The following is a 17,363-nucleotide window of genomic DNA, read 5'->3' on the forward strand; positions in this document are numbered from 1 at the left end:
TAGTGACAAATCTGACAGTCCCTTGTGACTTTTCTTACCATGTTCCTAATGCATAGCGCTGATTGTTTACTTCTGTAGAAATCCACTATTAAGTACTCCTGAGCTTCATTTAATTCCTTTTTTAATTCCTTTTTTAATTACATGATATTGTGGGTTTGTTTTTTGCCTCTGTGCGAAGTAAAAAATGTCTGTTAGGGATTAGCTTTGGTGTACATTTGAATAGTCTCTGGAAATAAATTTTGAATCATAAAAGCAATTGAGCTTCTGTTTAAGAGAGAAACTGTTCTGAGCTAGGCTCTCATTAACTAAACACTTTGAATCACCATTATTTTTTTTTATTTCTCTACCCAATTCCGTTTGGCTTCGCGATGCTTTATTCTAAGCTGCAATCCAGCAGCAGATCAAGGAGGCTTAGGAAGAAACATCAGATGGTTTCGGTTAGTGTCCCTACCACTTGGAAAATAAACATGTTAGTACCGTATGCTGCCCTGAATTTATTAAAAAAATTTTCTCAAAGTGGAAACAAGGTATGTCAGTGTACTTGCTAGAACCATAAGACTTAATAAGGGCCCTTTATCATTTACTGTTTTCTTTTAAACGATCAGCTCACTGAGGGAGGAATCATCCTTCCTGAACACAATGCTATATAAAGTGATTAACTCCAAATTCATCATGCTGCAAAGAAAATCATTGTTCCCAGTTAGATTTTTTTTTTTAAATAAAAGAGTATGTAATGTTATGTTTTAAGGTGCTTCTATTATTACAATTCTAAAATCTCTGGATATTGGAAAAAAAAAAGACGTTATTTTAAAACGAGAGTTTTTAGTAATGAATTTCTAACTCTACTGACCCTTAGCTCTGCCTAGTGACTTCAGCAAGAGGTAGCCCAGGGCCTTGGACTCAGGTCTGTGATTTGCAAACACAGAATGATTTCCTAACGCAGGACTTGAATCTTCTATTCAAATTAAAAAAAAAATAATCTACAAATTTAGGGGCAAAACTTTGCAAGAGGAATGTAAGCCGGTGATTGGATGGAAAAGTACTGTTCTCTTGAGACAGTTAGGTTAGTTTAAAAAATAAGCTTACTAAAACCTGTCATGTGTAATTCCGAAAACGTCGGCGTTGACATTGCAAGCTTTGGCATTTGTTTGGATTCTGCTCTCATGGAAGCACTGATGACCTCAGTGAAACTTTGTTTTTTTTGTAAGGCTTTACCTGCACTGAACAGCCAGTCACTCTTGATCTTGGTGTATATTTATGGGCCTGTATCACTAAAAACCAGCAGAAGTTTGTTAGCTTCTAGTTAAAACTGTCTACTTGAAAATACTTCAAAATATTCTCCTCTTTTTTAATCCCATTTTGCTGTACTCTTTAAAAATGTCTTAATATATGTGAAAGCAACTGTGAAGTGATACCAGCAATATCAAAGTGAAATGTCTAAGGATATGATGTGTAACTAGACATTGGATTAATATAAATTAATGTCATAAATCAGCAAGATGGTGCTTATTTAAAGAGCTATTAGATATTAAGAGCTGTAACTAATAAGAAAACAGCCTTCATTCCATGTTAAAGTGCTCCCTGGTGTAAAAGGCACCAGAGGAAACTGGTTGTCTATTTGATACAGCAGTGGCTTGTCTCTGATATTTGAAAATTCTTTGCTGATTTGCTTTGCAGAAGCAATTTTAATGTGACCCCATTGAATTGCATGCTGCTTAATTGCATTATTAGGTCAATGGAGTTTGTTTAGAAATTGTAATGCCTTTCGAAGATGAAAATTCTTTTAAATATCAGTATTAAATTATGTAATCAGGGGGTCATGATGTCTACGGAGCAATAAAAAATAATAATGTTGCGGTGTGTTTTTTTTGTTTTTTATGGCCCCAATTCTGTAGATGTTTGCGCTTACATATGTTTACTTTTAAACACCCAAGTATTTATTTTGGAATTAGTAGGTCTGTTCTTAGGCTTAATGTTAAGCCTGCATGTAAATGTTTTCAGGGTCAGGATTTATGTTCACAAAGTTCATAGGATAAACCTGTCATGTGTTTTCATACTGGCTGTTCTGTGTTCTGCGTGAGATAATGTAGGTACCTGACTTCTGCTTTGGAACTGGGGGCTGGTTTGTCTACTGACATGTAAAGGATGCTCCCAGCCCTGCTGCTGCGTTAGAGTGCTGTACCGGAGCTGACTTCATCCTTGCAATGTGCTTTGCAATACTACAGGCGTCTCTTTTTATTCCTAAAGTATTGTTACTGATATAAATGTGCATAGAAGTCAATCCTTTACACTCTTGTAGATGCTTATTTCAATTGATGTTAGTTTTACAAGTAATTTGGGAGCTGGAAGACGAGGGAGGTCTCTTGCTGAGCCTCACACTGAGCTGTGCACTAGATGGTGAAAAGGAAAGCTTGAGTATGCAGTTTTTTGGTATAAAAACAGGTAACTTGTGAACATGCAAGATTTTTAATTGTTTTGCATGTCTGCAATTTTTCCACCCAGTTACTCAGAGCTATTTTTCTTTAAAAAATGGAACCTTGGGGGAATGTAGCTCAATATTTGCAGCCTCACTTCTGTTTTAAGTAAGCAAGTTGTGATGTTGCACTGGGGTTGTGGTATTTTTGTTAAGAATGCCTAGAATTTTCTTGCTGTCATTGCAGCAAAACAGGCCAAATTGGGTAAAAAAGTAATTGTGAGGTTATAAATGTGTCAGCTCAATATAGACGTTACATTTTGCCCAGGCAGAGTTGGTTTACTTTGGGATGGAGTGATAGATGGTTGCCTCATTTTGCCTGGCTGTTTTTCCTTCATTCCACAGAGCAGAATGTGCTTTTATATTTCATTGGAGAGATTTGCCACGCTTAGCCACTGTTTGATTGGGTGTACAGAATTTTTATGAAGAACCCTTGTTTGTGGAGCAAAATGCAAGGAGCAAAATGGAAGGAGTATATCCAATATAGGAACTGATCAGGTTTTAAAATGTTTAAATGGTAGTAATAAGCAGTTATTGATCACGAAGAATAAGGAACTATGACTTATTTGTCTTTTTTCTAGCAGCAGAGCACAAAGGAAAGTGATGTGTATTAAAGGAGAACCCGTATGTGTCTGGGCAAAGGGAGGAACCCAGTAGCTGTAGAAAGGCAGCTGAGCTTTTGGATCAGGTTGCCTGGAGTGATGTAGTGCTGTTAGATATTATTCAGCACAGTGGGAAAAATGAACGACAAGTTGCCTTGCATTGGTATGTTTTTTGCGGTGGGAGTGATTTTGAAGTGTGTTATAGGCTGTTCTCCCCACCCCAATGCCTGAGATGGCATGGCCACTGCGTGTTCCCATGGGCTTCTCCAAAGAGGTTGCACAAGCCCAGTGGAAGGTGTCAGGATGCTGGCGTCATGCATTCCTGATGGCTGGCTGGTTAGAAGACCATTGGGAATAGGCACAGTTTATGATTGGGTTCGAGTCAGTGTAATACGTTGACACCTTTATCAGGTCTTGCGTTTGTACTTATTGTGAGATTATTTTTTTTCCTTTGCATGCAATTTTTGCTTGAGTCTGAGCTCTCCTCCACAGCCAACCCTCTCAATGCAGTCACTTCCAAAATTTTGGCTCTGAAAGGCCAAAGAATATTAGTAATAGAGGGTTTTAAGTCCTTACCTTCCTGTGGCTTTCTTTGTTCTTCAGATTGGTGCTAATCCTCATTTCTGAGTTCATATGTAGGAAAAAGAAAGTGGGTGCAGCAGAGGCTTTTGGCACAACAGAAGCAAATGGAAATTCAAGCAAAGCTAACGGAGGTAAAATGTCGCTGACTTGTGTGCTGAAAACAGTTCGTGGAAAGCGTTTTTCAGTGGTTGCTATATTGTGCTCGGATAAGGCGTCGTGTTCTACCACAGGAATGTTGTGTTAGCTTTGAAAGGACCAACCCATGGGTTTTTTTTCTGACATAAAGCAGTATTTCAGAATCTAGGCGTGTCGTGATTTTTCTGGCTATCAAGTTTTGGTTGGCATTCCTGAACAAAGTCTTCATTCAAAAAAAAGAAGCCTGGCTGGTATTGGCAAGCATTCTTTGTTGATGCATTTTACTTTGTCATAATGTGAACGTTCTTTTAGCTGTGTACCTTGTATTAGTCTCCAGAGAACGAGCTGTATCAGCAACGTACACACATGGCAGTAGAGTAGAGCCTATGCTGGGGTTTTCTGTGGGTATAGCGATGTCATCCAAATCATCCCCCTAATTGACATTGCTACCTGCTACACCAGCAAAAACAAAAGAAAAAGAAAACCCACAATCCCCACGGGGCTCTTAAGCTAACCATATTTTGACTTCAACACCTTGGGTCCTTCCATCACCTTCAGTAACAGGCTGTGCAGAACAATTCAAAGTCCATCTCATGGCTGGGTAGCCTACACCTAGGGCAAGTCACCTTTCGAGGAGGACACTGGAGATGTTGGTATCTGTATGTGCCTCATGGATAGCGCACTGAATATCTGCAATAGGTTAAATACTTAAATATGGACCATATTAAGTTGCTTCTACACGTTTGGAGGTTAAAAGTTATAGAAAAAAATAATCAGTAACAGCTATTGCCACTTCATGCAGAGGAAGATGCCTTATTGTTACTTCCAGGTTGATCCATTTATTTATCGATAGCCTACCCTTCCTTGTGTTCTTGCCTCTTTTTATTAGATCTGTTACCCTGCCCCATATCACAATTTTCTCCTATATTTTTTTTAAATCAAGTTGTTTAAAATTTGTGTGTAAGCAGACTGAAATAACTGTAAGTGAAAGCTGATCGATACATCACAAGACCATATAGATCCTAATGCGTTGTATAAACTTTCTGGTCATGTTCAAAGAGTTTGCTATAAACCCCATTCTGATCCTACAGCTGTAACTGTACCCTTGGTACATACAGTATGTGTGCACCACAGCTATCACCCAAACCTCCACTGCTCCCTGGGACTGCCCCGACTGCTAACTGAGGTTAACTTATTTTTTAAACTTTTTAAAAAAACTTTCTCAGTTAAGCTTCTTCTGGAGCAGGCTGATGAGAATTTCCTTCTGTCTGGCCTCTTTTTCCTGTCTTTATGTCTTGTTTGCTATAGAGGGGTTTTTTTGAGCTGTTTATTGTTACTGACAGAAGCTAATGAAAGCTCACCCATTGAATTAGTAAAATAGTTCCATGTCTGTGCTAGATCTTGCATTTATGTTAATTGGAAATTAGTACAACTCAATTCCTGGATTGTTTTTGCATTACTAAGCTGTCATTGCTGCTTCTAATGAAGATTGAAGCTTTAAAAATCACAATTTGAAAATCACTGCCGTATACTAAACCTGTATAAAATGCTATTCAGTCAGTATCAAATGCCTTCAGAATTTGGGTTTGCTTCATGACTATTTTAATTCCTTTTAAATGCTAAAGGTAAAGCTAATCTCGCCCAGGTTATATTAGGCTAAAATACAGATATGTTTGTGTACTTGTGGATCTGTCACACATTTCATCTGAGTGTCTTAAAAAGGTATGTAAGTTAGATCTTTACATACATATTACAAAGCTTCATAAGAATTCAGCGACAACCACCAAATGTGTTTCTTTTTTGAATCGCCAGTGAAAAAAAGGTATCTTTCTGCTTCATCTGGCAAAATAACCACTCTTCATTCCTGTTATCTGGGGGATGGCTCAGCATGGCTGTTCAGTGCTGATACTTTTATATTCTATAGCTTCTGATACGTGTCTGTCTATAGCTGGAAGTGACACGAGCTGCATTAGGCTTCACCGCATGTACAGCAGCAAATATGCCTCTCGTGGTGTATTTATACAGCGTGGGCATGATCCTACATACATAATACTTGCAATTTTAGTTCTGGGGAGGTTTTTTCCTCACTATGAAATCCAGTTCGACTGATAGCAGCTGACTTATCTATTGGCTGTGGCTCTCCTGCTTTCTGCAGGGAAAATAACTTTCCGGTGAAGCAAAAGTGAAGGTGATTCAGTGGTGGTAAAAAGAAGAATCAGCAGCACAGCTTCTCTGTGCACTTGACCTGAGCTGTCTTGCCATGTAAGCAGAAAAAGAGAATCTATGGGAAAATTAACACTAAAGTGAGAGGTAATGCAGAATTTTGAGTTACTAGAGTGTGAAATGAAACTGTTAACAGTTCTCTCTTTTGCAGTAAGGGATGTGTGCCACCGACTAGAGGAATGCTGTAGAAGTGTAATGCTTTCCTAAGTCATATTTTGAAAAGTTTGAAAAGCTGTGAAGCCAGGAAATGTTCATAGCTAAGAGTCATGCCATTATGAAGTGGAGGATACTTGATGAAGAACTTTTGGGTAACAGCTTGACATGGTTACCTCCTACAAATGATCAGAACCACATGGATTTCACAACAGGTATCATTTGTCTTTAAGTCTCAAGTTTATAGTGAAGGCAACTTATTTCACAGAGTAATACCAATATTGTGCTGTGATTATTTTTTTTTTTTTTTGCCTCAAAGGGTCAAAGAGGAAAGATTTCTGTTTTAGCTGTGATACTGACTTTGAGGATAAAAATGGTTTGTTCTTAAGTGTTGATGTAGGTGAGGCCGCGTATACCTGAAAACCTGCAGAGCAGGTTAAGTTGAAATGCAGGAGAGAAGGAACTGTACTGCAATGCACCCACACGTGTTAGGAGCAATTGCTATCCCATATATGCTATTTTTCATGTGATGTATCACATGCTGAGTCCTACTTAGCCATCCCTACAGCTTGCCTGTACAATTGAATCTGCAGCAGTGACTCCATGGGGTCCTTTGTGGGCATGAGAGTCCTTCTGCCTGCTTCTGCTCCCAAGGAAGTCCCTGAATTCACCACAGCTGTGATGATGTGGTTATAGCAAAGCATCCCTTAGGGGATTTCTTTGCTGGGGCTCAATTGCTGCTGGTGCAAATCTGGTTAGCATTCTGCTTGTCATTGAACTTACTTTACATATATGTGTGTATATATATAAAATGAATTTCTATATATAAATAAATCAAGCAGTATGAAAAGGAAAAACCCAAAGCCTGTACTTAGTCTTTTCTTTCAACAGTTTTTTTCTCTCTCTCTTTCTTTCCTTTCATATCTTAACTTAGAAATCCTTCCAAATTTAGCTCTAACATTAAGCATTTTTTATGGAAGAATGAAGTGAAATACGCTAGGTAAGGCATTACAGAAATCTAATCCAATATGTTTTTACCAACTTGATTGTTGTTCAGTTCTGTAGTTTTTGCTTTTACTTTGAAGTTGTGGAGTAACTTTTTTCTTCTGGTGCTGTCAGCAGTTATAGCAATGAGGGGCTTCAATAATGTGTTGTTTAAATAGAAGATCTGTATAAATATTATTGAATGCCAACATTGATTATAGAAAATTTAATGATTCATTTATGGGTTTTATTGGGGGGATTTTCACATAAATTGCCACAATAAAAGTTTGTAACACAGTAAATGAGTGCTGGAAAAATAATAACTTTTGCAAGACAGAAGGGGTTATTAAGTATTTTTTTAATACTTAATAATAATTAAGTTATTAAGAAGTAAATTAAGAAAATAACTTTCCATCTGATGAGTAGATGCATATAAAAAGACAGACATCAGAATGCTTTTGCTGTCATGATATATTTTTCTGTAGTCCAGAGGTTAAGTTCTGTCCTAATTTAATAATTAACATATTCAGTTTTCTGACTTAAAATTAGCCTGCTTCTCAAATTTGAAATAAAATGGAAGCAATCAAAAAAGGTGCAATAACCAATCATTTAATCAGATACTAAAACTATATTTAAAGATATTTAATATTTATTTATTTATAAAATTGTATTTAAGTAGATTGATAAAAGTCTTTATTGGAAAAATGCTCTGCCTTAACATGAATTGAAGAGGATTAGGTTCTAATAAAACGAATTACTGTTTTCTGTTTGAGGGGGGAAAGTATTTTCCCCCAAGGTTTTGCTTTTAAAACTACCATCTTTCTTCCCAGATGCTCTCGAATACATTCTGCATTGTTTTAAAACAACTCTAATTTATAATACAATTATCTGTAAACTTCCTTTGTTTACTGAGGGATTTTTTCAGATTATCAAATCACTTTATATACAAATCTTCCTTTTCTTGGTGCATACTGTGTCTCCATTGTGTGCCCGAGGCAGTGCCCCAAATGAAGCCGACTGACATCAATTATTGATGATTATTCTCTGCACGCTGGCAAGTGAAATCGAGTCTCCGGCCTCGATTCATGGTTCGTTTCCAACACAGGGTAATGAGAGCAGGTGCAGGGAGACACCGGAGGCCGTGCATTGATTTGCAGCGTACGCATAGACAAGTTACTTAAGAGTATATGGGACTGAGAAGAGAAAATGGTTGGAGCTGAAGTTGTCACGTGCTTCTAAAGAACTTGGTCAGTACGTTTTCCTGGTACCTGTACACCGAAATGAGAGGAGCTTAGTTCTCTCATTGTGGTGGTGATATTTCATTACGCTGGAGTTTCGGGATGCCCCTCCATCCCACTTCTCCGTCCCACCGAAGTGTGGCCTGATGTGATATGCTCTGACTCCCTCAGACTTCACAAGCTAAAATTGTACTCTGTATTTCTTACGCACCAATAACTTTCCTTCAGTGGGTTTTTTTAAGTGTGAAATCAGGCAATCTAACATTAGAAATGTGCTTGTTGAGTCCCTCATGCTACTCCCTTTTGTGTCCGCCCTTTGCATGGGACTGGGCTGCTGGGGAAAAAGCACCTGAACAGAAACCAGCAACTGGCTTACAGCACAGGTTCAGGAGGGGTGGGGAAAGCTGAAAGGCAGAGGGTAAGCAAAAAAGTGGCGTTTCTTAGTTTTGTAAATTAGCTTGCAACCTGAATCATCATGTTGTAACATTGCTACGTATAATTTTTGAGATTGTCTTTTTAAATGACTGCAGCAGTTGCAGCAACAACATCATTAGTAAAATCCTTACTGCTTATGAGGTTTAGAAGGAGGTGGCAATACTGCCTGAGCTACAAGACAGCTTGGAGACAGGAGAAAACTTTATTGTCCTATAGAGGAAAAGTAGCCTGCTTGTTTTTTTCTGGAGGACAAAGTGATCGGTGAGGATTTGGGTCCAGCCAGGTTTCCCCCACCACAAGTTCTTTCCAACGCTGGCAGCATCTCGTGGCTCCGGCTGCCTGGGCTTCCCTGCAGAGAGTTCACTCTTGGGAATTGTTTTGGCAAGCTGTCTTCAGATTTTCTGAAGAACAGAGAAAAGAAGGGAAATAAAAATTTTCTTCAAAACCCAATGTGGAATTTCTTGTGAGAGAGCAAGCTGTGCAGGCATGTGAGGATTTTTCATGTTTGAAGCTGTCAGAATCTGTTGTTGGGAAGAAGGTCGGATGTGAATACAGGAGCCCGATGTTTCTCTGCCAGGACTGCCCCTCCGTCCTCTGGATGCAGGAGTTCAAACGCCAAATGTAGCAGGGGGAAGTAAGAAGTATGCAAAAGAAGATGCGTCTTCGAAGGACGAATCTGTGTGGTGAGAGCTTCCCTTGCTGGCAAAATCCTGAGTAAGCAGGTGGGGCTGGCAGCGTGCCCTGAAGGTTAATGTAGTCAGAGGAGGGGGCGAAGCCCTCCCTTCTGCCAGGGTTCTCAAGAAAGATGCTCTGAGAAGGCTTCTGGCCGCTGCCTCTCATTTCACCTTGGGTGCCAGGAGAAAGAAACGGTAGCTCGAACCGAGACAATGCAAGGCTAAAAAAAAATAATCAATGTATATAGTGTCGGTGGCATTTAGAACCGCATCAGTTTCTCTGGTGGCCTCAGAGCTGCAGCAGGACCCGTGTTTCATTTCTTCTGCAGCTCAGCTGCCCCAGCGGGCTTGGAGGCTGCCATCCGCCCTCCCAATCACCCGAGCTGCCCGCTGCAATAGCTGAGGTTTTATGGTGCCGCTGAGGCTATTCCTGGATGTCAAGTCTATATTGGAGAAATACTGCCGAATTTTTTTTAGCACTAATGCAGGAGAGGTCTAGCTGAGCACCGAGACAGTGATATTGTTAATTTTCCAGGCTGTTGCTATCTTACTCTCAGCTGTCCCTAGACATCCTCACCATTTTATGTTTCCTCTCTAATGGCGTGAGCCAGAATGTCATAATATCCAAAATCAAATGTACCAGAAAATATAATAAATTAGAGTCTGGCTAGCAGAGCAATTGAAGAATAAACTGAATTTTAAACAACACAAGATTACATTATGAACTGATTGCTATGCACAAAATGCACCAGAGGAGTGCGACTTCATGTAGATTTACTATTGATGGCAGCATTTCCTAGATTGCTACTGGTAATAAAGAAATGAAAATGGTTTGAACTTTTGAGTTAGTACCACAACATAATATTGCAGTGAAGGAGAAGTACCATTCTAGTTATGCTACAAAGTAATTCTGGAAGAAAAATTTTCTCAGTGCTTTAGTTATTTGTTTATTTAAGAGGTTTACACATATTTAGGAATTCTGGAGTTTATAAAGCCTCAAAGTGAATGCAGGGTTTGGCATGGAAAGAAGTAAATTTGTCCTCAACTCCTAATTCAGTTCTTCTATAAGAAATTGCTTAGCAAATGTATCAGTAGAATAGATTCCTCTCAATTCAGAAAACTGAGTTTAAGGACATTTGGTGAACTTAAGGAATTCTCAGGTTGTTTGCCAGGTCAGTTTTACGGCAGATAGTCTGTATATTTTATTTGAATAATTTACTTGTATTTTTTATTTCGTTAAAAACAGGTAACCCACATGCATGAGACATTTTAAACAATAACCCTCTAGCTGTGATGCTAGTAGAGATGTAGGGAGATGGTAAAAGAAGTTCTGGTTTTGTGAGATAGAAGTTAGCTCATCTGAGCCCCGGAAGCTGAGCATCCGTGTTCTCCTGATCTGTTGAAACGTGAAAGGAGACAGTGCTAGTGAAAGCCACCCTCAAGGTTGCTCTTAGCACCAGAAACTATGGGAAAGGCTGTGAAATGCAAATAGTGAATAGCAGGTGTTTGCTAAAAGATAAGAAATGTTGTTTGAGCTGCTGGGTTGAAGAATCTGAGCGGGCTTGTCTCAAACCAGGACAGGGCTGTATGAAAGTGGATCCTGTGCAGGGACACTGGTGTTGAGGTAGTCGAGCTGCTCCTGTGCAGAGAAACCTGAAAAACGGTGTTGACTGTACTTTATTTTCTATTCATTCTAATTTTGACAATGCAAAGGAAATTTTGGAAGGATGAGATTTTTGGCGGCAATAATTCAAGCTCAAGGCAAGACTCTGCCACTTCCAAAATTATGTTCTGCAGTGACATACCAGTGAATGGAAGGACTGTTCAGTGGGTACTAGTCGAACATAAGCTGTCTTTGGTGGCAGGAGGGAAAAAAACCCAATATTACTGCACTGAAAGAATCTAATTTTGTAGTGATAAGCAGCATGATTTGTTTAAGTGAATACTTCTAAGTTTAAAAGTTTAAGTTGTATTTAAACATGAAATGGTATTGTTTATTTTCATTATTCTTGTAAAATTTAAATAAGGTTCTCTACCAGGAATGCTAATGAAATACATTAGGTTTTGAAACTAATTTTATAAGCTGGTGAAAAAAGGTAGTTCTTGTGAATTAAATACTTGAATATATACAGTAAGCTTTAGCATTATTAAACTAATTCAAAATGCTGTAAATCCCTTGATTTAAATTACTTCACTGTGTCACGACCTAATGGAATCAGAAATTAATCTAGAAGATGCAATTAATAAACTGCTTACATCCCCCGTGTAATATTTAAAACAAATTATTTTTCTGTGTGTATTTTGATCACTTAATAACTTATCTCCTGACATCCATTCTGTGTCTTCACAGAAGTGGGCTCAGGGATCACCGGGAGGCAGGAGGGAAGATGCCCGGCTGCCTGGGGAGAGGGTAAGGGCCAGTTTCATAAACAAGCCACAGACCACCACAGCTCTTGTTCTTCAAATTTGTGTAGCAGAAAACTTGGGAGAATTGTGTTAAAAAGGGAAAAATAATCTTCCTGTCAATAGGGGAAAATAGGCAGCATTTAACCCATTTAAAAAGAAACAAACTTGAGCAGTACAGGAATTCCTACAGGCAGGTTTTGAGGAAGGTCATCTTCACGATCTGATATTTCTGCTCTTCAGTGGCAAGTTCTGATATTCTGTGAAAAAGTCAGAGCTCTCCTGTGCTACTGAGGGGCTCCCTGTTCCTTTTCCCCTGTCCTCCATCCCAGATGACTTTCGGTGAGTTACACAAACACCGTTTATCTTTGAAAGCTTTCCCCAGCAGGACGTGACATTTGTAACAAATACTTGTATGATTAAGCCTTTCTTTAGCAGTGGTCAGTCTCTTTTCTAATGCTTGTTACCTAGTTATCCTAGCATGTGAAATCAGTGTACTACGGATGTGCTCTTAGTGCAGGCAAGACCACTTGGGAAACCTCGAGCGCAGCTGTTAGGGAGGAGTGGGATGGGCAAATGGAGTTCTTTCAAGGAGTCGTGGAGCATTGTTTTCTTTCAAAATATATTAGTGGCATGGAAGAAGGTGAACGTTTCTGATAAAGTTTATTGCAATAGTAAATGTTAGAAAAAAGTCAGCAATATTGAGCAGTCCAGATTGTTTTGGAAGCTGCAGGCAGTTGAATGATATATTACAATTTAAGCAATATGTTTTCTATAACATTTAGAAGCAGAAAATCTAAACCGTTTTCACAGGCTGAATGCATCCTGGAAACATGCAGCAGTTATCATGATTAATCCTTGGAAAACAGCTCCATGTTCAGTCGTGCGGGAAGATGCCTAAGAATTCTTCGAAGAAGGATACGTAAGGGAGTATTAACAAGGAACCCAAAGGTGCTGTTGCTGGGAAATGGGGCACAGGCAGTACCTGGCACCTGCCAGTTTCTGATGTGAATGCTCTTAAAGAGTTAACACATGTAAACTGGGAAGACTTTTTTTTTTTTTTTAAAAAAAAGAGTTACAGAAATTATTAGAGGCTGCTTTATGATATTTATTCAAGAACCCTTCTTTCCTCATGTAATCGGTAAATAAACCGTAGTGCATAAAAGTAATGGGAGGTTTCATCATTTTAAAGAGATGTTTACATATCTGGTGACATTGCTGACAGGCAGCTAATACAGCTAGGTAGGCTTGGTAATGGTTTGCTACAGACTAAGTAAATATCATAAACAGTTAAGGATGGGAAACCCTCAGGAACAATAAACATGGCCAGCTAATACCAGTAAGTAGAGATTTCACTGTTGGATGCAAAATTGCAGAAATGTGTATTTAATGTGTACACGCAAACTAATCATTTCAGCTGGACACATCATACAGCGGTGCTGTTGGGATCAGCACTTAATGGTACAATTTCTATTAAGGAATGCTTTTCCTGGAGTAGGTGGGCAGGGAGCCAATGCTACGTAAAGTCACTGATGTCAGCCCAGCCCTGCTGATAGCGGGGAGAGGTGGGACCAGAGAGCCTGAGGCTGATGTACAAGGCAGCCCCATCCATCCATCCATCCATCCATCCATCCTTCCTTCCTTCCTTCCTTCCTTCCTTCCTTCCTTGTGTGCCACTGCTGCTGTGTGTTGGACCGCTGAGGTTCATTTTATGGTATATTGTTCAGTCCTTTAAGGAAAATCTTTTAGTCTAGCAGTCAGCTTTCCAGTGGAGACTCTGCTATGCTTGAAGAATCTCATCAGTCTGTTATTTTAAATTATGTATGCCCCAAAGCAGGTATAAATGAACACTCCTAGTGTGTCCATTAGACAGGGAGATGGACAGCTCATAAATTCAGATGTTGCTCTGTTTCATGTTCAGTCAAATAGACTTTGATGGTTGTAATGTAGCAGCACAAAGGCATTTTGAGTTCTGTGAATGCAAGGAGGAATATTAATTCAGTTCGGCTTTATCCCTGAAAAGTCCAGTGAAAAAAATGAGGAAGAGCCTTTCACATATTTCGTTATGTTCTTTTCCCACCTTGGTAAAAGCTGCTTCTCTTCAGCTTTAATAAAAGATGTAGTAGCTGAAAGGAAGCTCTTCCCATGTGAAGGAAAAGGGTGAGAAATTGCAAAATGAGTTTACAAGATCATCAGCAGAAGTATTTCATGGGGCTTACAGAGGATTCCTTTGTATGAAAGTGGGAGAACTACTGAGTCCCTCCATGAGACAATAGTTTGTTTGAAGTGGCGTACCAATAAAATTGCTTCTTTCCTCTTAGCTTTTCTGTGTTTTTGAAGAGGGCATGGAAAAAGCCCATCAAAAGAGTTCATAAAGGTTAAGACCTTTATGGTTGTCCGTAACTTTGAGGTTCTTAGGTAAAGACATTAAGTAAGTGGAGCGTACTGTGACTGTATCACGGGCAGTACGTTGTTCTGTCACACCTTACAAAGTTAAAATGTGATGAGTTCAAAACATGTTTCCTCGTATTTATGCACAACATGGAACAGCACAATTGCTCAACTAACTAAACAGGACATTTTCAATTATAAGGTGCCATTACCTTTGTGTGTTCTTGTCATTTATGAAATCAGCAGGTGGTTAATTAAATTGCTCCTTTGGACTCTTCTGAAGTCTGTGTATTAATTATATTTTAGTGGTGGTGTGCACATTTCTCAACTTTTTAATGAGGGTAAAAGTTGTTTACCTCTTCCTTCGGAAATACATCTTTTTTTTCTTGAGGTTAGTGTAATATGGGGTTTTGCGGTGCGTTTTTCTTTCTTTCCAATAAGTCTCATTATTCAGCTGCTCATAGCAATCATTTGGCATGCTTAGTTGAAATAAAATCTTAAAATCTTAATTTTCCTGCTGCAGAAGCACTGCAAAAACTGCGGACTTTGTGCGTTAAAGCCTGTGTTGATGGAGGGAATAGGTTAATGACTCAGGAGGAGAACATGCTTCCTTCAGCCATTCAAGTCTTTTGAAGGCATGGCTCCTGAAGGCAGTTTTGGGGCCTAAACCCAGAATTTCAGTTCAGCCCATTGGCTGAGCAGGCAGATCCTGGCTGTCACAGAATCACAGAATGGTTTGGGTTGGAAGGGACCTTAAAGATCATCTAGTTCATGACAGGCCACGGGCAGGGACACCTCCCACTAGACCAGGCTGCTCAAAGCCCCATCCAGCCTGGCCTTGAACTCTTCCAGGGATGGGGCATCCACAGCTTCTCTGGGCAGCCTGTTCCAGTGCCTCACCACCCTCACAGGAAAGAATTTCTTCCTGATATCCAATCTAAATCTCCCCTCTTTCAGTTTGAGGCCGTTACCCTGTGTCCTATCATAACACTCCCTGATAAAGTCCCTCCCCACCCTTCCTGTAGGTCCCCTTTAGGTACTGCTGCTATAAGGTCTCCCTGGAGCCTTCTCTTCTCCAGGCTGGACAACCCCAACTCTCTCAGCCTGTCTTCACAGCAGAGGTGCTCCAGCCCTCTCATCATCTTTGTGGGCCTCCACTGGACCTGTTCCAACAGGTCCACGTCCTTCTTGTGCTGAGGACTCCCGAGCTGGATGCACTACTCCAGATGGGGTCTCACCAGAGCAGAGTAGAGGGGCAGTCCACCTCCACTGGCAGTGAGAGCAGTGCGGGTGCTTGGGGGTTTGGAGGGAACCTTGCATCGGCGGGGCTGGGCTGGGGAACAGCTTTCATGCTCTGCTTTTACCCCTTTCCTTTGCCATGTGGCGTTTCACCACGCTGTTTCACAGTACAGCTAAGATGGTAAAAATCTTGGTATCTTAGCAAATGCCATTTCTAGCCATGACTTACTTTGAATTAATGACAGTTGCGTGCTAGAGGAAGCCCATGTAGGTGTTGTTGACAGAGGTGTGTTGACAGAGGAACGCTGTAGCCAGGATTGATTTATATTGGTTCTCCAGATGAAATGGTGTATTACAGGCAAATGCTCAAACACCTCTAGTCTAGCATAAACAGTATCGACATCGTCATTTTAGTGCTGTTGGAAATGTCTCTAGCAGAGGTCAAAAGTTTCCATAGCGCTCTCTGGGTCTTTGAAATACCATTGCAGGTTTTATTTCATGGGAAGGAGCAGAATGGGCCTCGCTTCCAATTAGACAATTTAACTGCTCTGGTGGCCTCACCAGGGGTGATGTCTTGTCTAGGCCATGCAGCTGTCCTATGAACCAGAAGGACATTGGTCCTCTTCGTTACGTTGTTTATCCAAGCGTGTTTGTTTAAGACCATGCCAAGCCAAGAAGAGTCAAGAAAAACAGTTTTGGTACTTTTTCAGACGGGTAATTTACTTCGCAATCATCATGTTTTCTCAAGTGGAGGGTGGTATAAAGACCACCCTGAAGTTTTCTGAAGCATCCACTGAGACCTCAAACTGAACCCTTGGCCACTGGAGCATACTTGTCTCCTGCTGATTTATGGTGGTGTTTGTAGGTTTAGGGTTTTTATTTCATCCGCTTCATGGAACTAAGTAAGCAAAAGGAGAGGACGATGTCTTGAGGGATATGGTGGTTATCGCGTTTAGCTGGCTGTAGACTCTCCTGCATGTCATTTGTATTACATCCAGTATAATGGAAAAATAATACTTAAGTATTCAATTTGAAAGTGGAGTTATTGAAGTCCAATATACTGGACTTTATAAAAGTTGCTGTGGAAGACAGTGGTTTGTGAGTCTGCAAATATGCAGTACATCTAGTACTTGAAAAGACAGGAAGTTAGCTAATTTGAAAGAAAAACAGAATACTCTTTTTTTTCTTCTTTTTCATTTTTAATTGACAAAAGCAGAGTAATTTCAGGATGTAAAACTGACTTCCTGCACTGAATACTCCTCTAGTATTGAGATACTGAATTATAAAACTACACAGAAATTGAGACTTTTTCAGAAAGTATGTGCAGTTTTGAGAACACTTTCAACATTGCATTTTAATTTCCTTTTTTAAAAAAACAGAGTTTTCTGAAATAGAGGGAGGGGAGGAAAGAAAAATAACATTATATAATTGAATCCGTTGTTTTTCTTGCAAACGTTGATTTGCTTTACATAACATTCATAGCACATGGAGAGAGCATGACAGAAATTTGAAATGTCCTGTCTGTGTTGTAAAGCCACTATAATATCCGTGGAGTTTTGTAAGTGTTCCTGCGCGTGTGATACCCGCACATGCTCCCCGGGCGTGCTTACAAAACTGTGGTGCGCTAGGTGTAGTAGCCCCGTTTCATTATGCATTCATGAGAAATTGCTGGCGACATTTTAGCCTGCGGTTAATTTTAATGTTAGGTTTTTAGGATTTGAAAAGGACACGGTGTAAGAGAGCGCCTGCGGATCTTTTACGCTGGCTTCTGCTCTGGTTAGTATTTACCGAGCCGCAGCTCTCGGGGCTTCCCTCCTATTCGTCCGAGGTT

The 17,363-nt window shown here is 39.9% G+C and overlaps 1 protein-coding gene across 6 annotated transcripts in view; it reads left to right on the top strand.

Annotated features, from left to right (window-relative positions):
• The window catches only part of LNX2 (ligand of numb-protein X 2), a 62,057-nt gene that overhangs the window by 1,114 nt on the left and 43,580 nt on the right, over window positions 1-17,363 (top strand). Inside the window, exon 2 of one of the 6 annotated variants that reach the window (XM_074568633.1) lies at window positions 6,167-6,383. The exons of the other annotated variants lie outside the window; for them this stretch is intronic. The gene's annotated coding sequence lies outside the window, so the exon portion shown is untranslated. The remainder of the gene's footprint in view (window positions 1-6,166; window positions 6,384-17,363) is intronic. 6 annotated transcript variants of the gene reach the window in all.

This window comes from Larus michahellis, chromosome 1 (genome assembly GCF_964199755.1).
Source record: "Larus michahellis chromosome 1, bLarMic1.1, whole genome shotgun sequence".
Lineage (NCBI taxonomy): Eukaryota > Metazoa > Chordata > Aves > Charadriiformes > Laridae > Larus > Larus michahellis.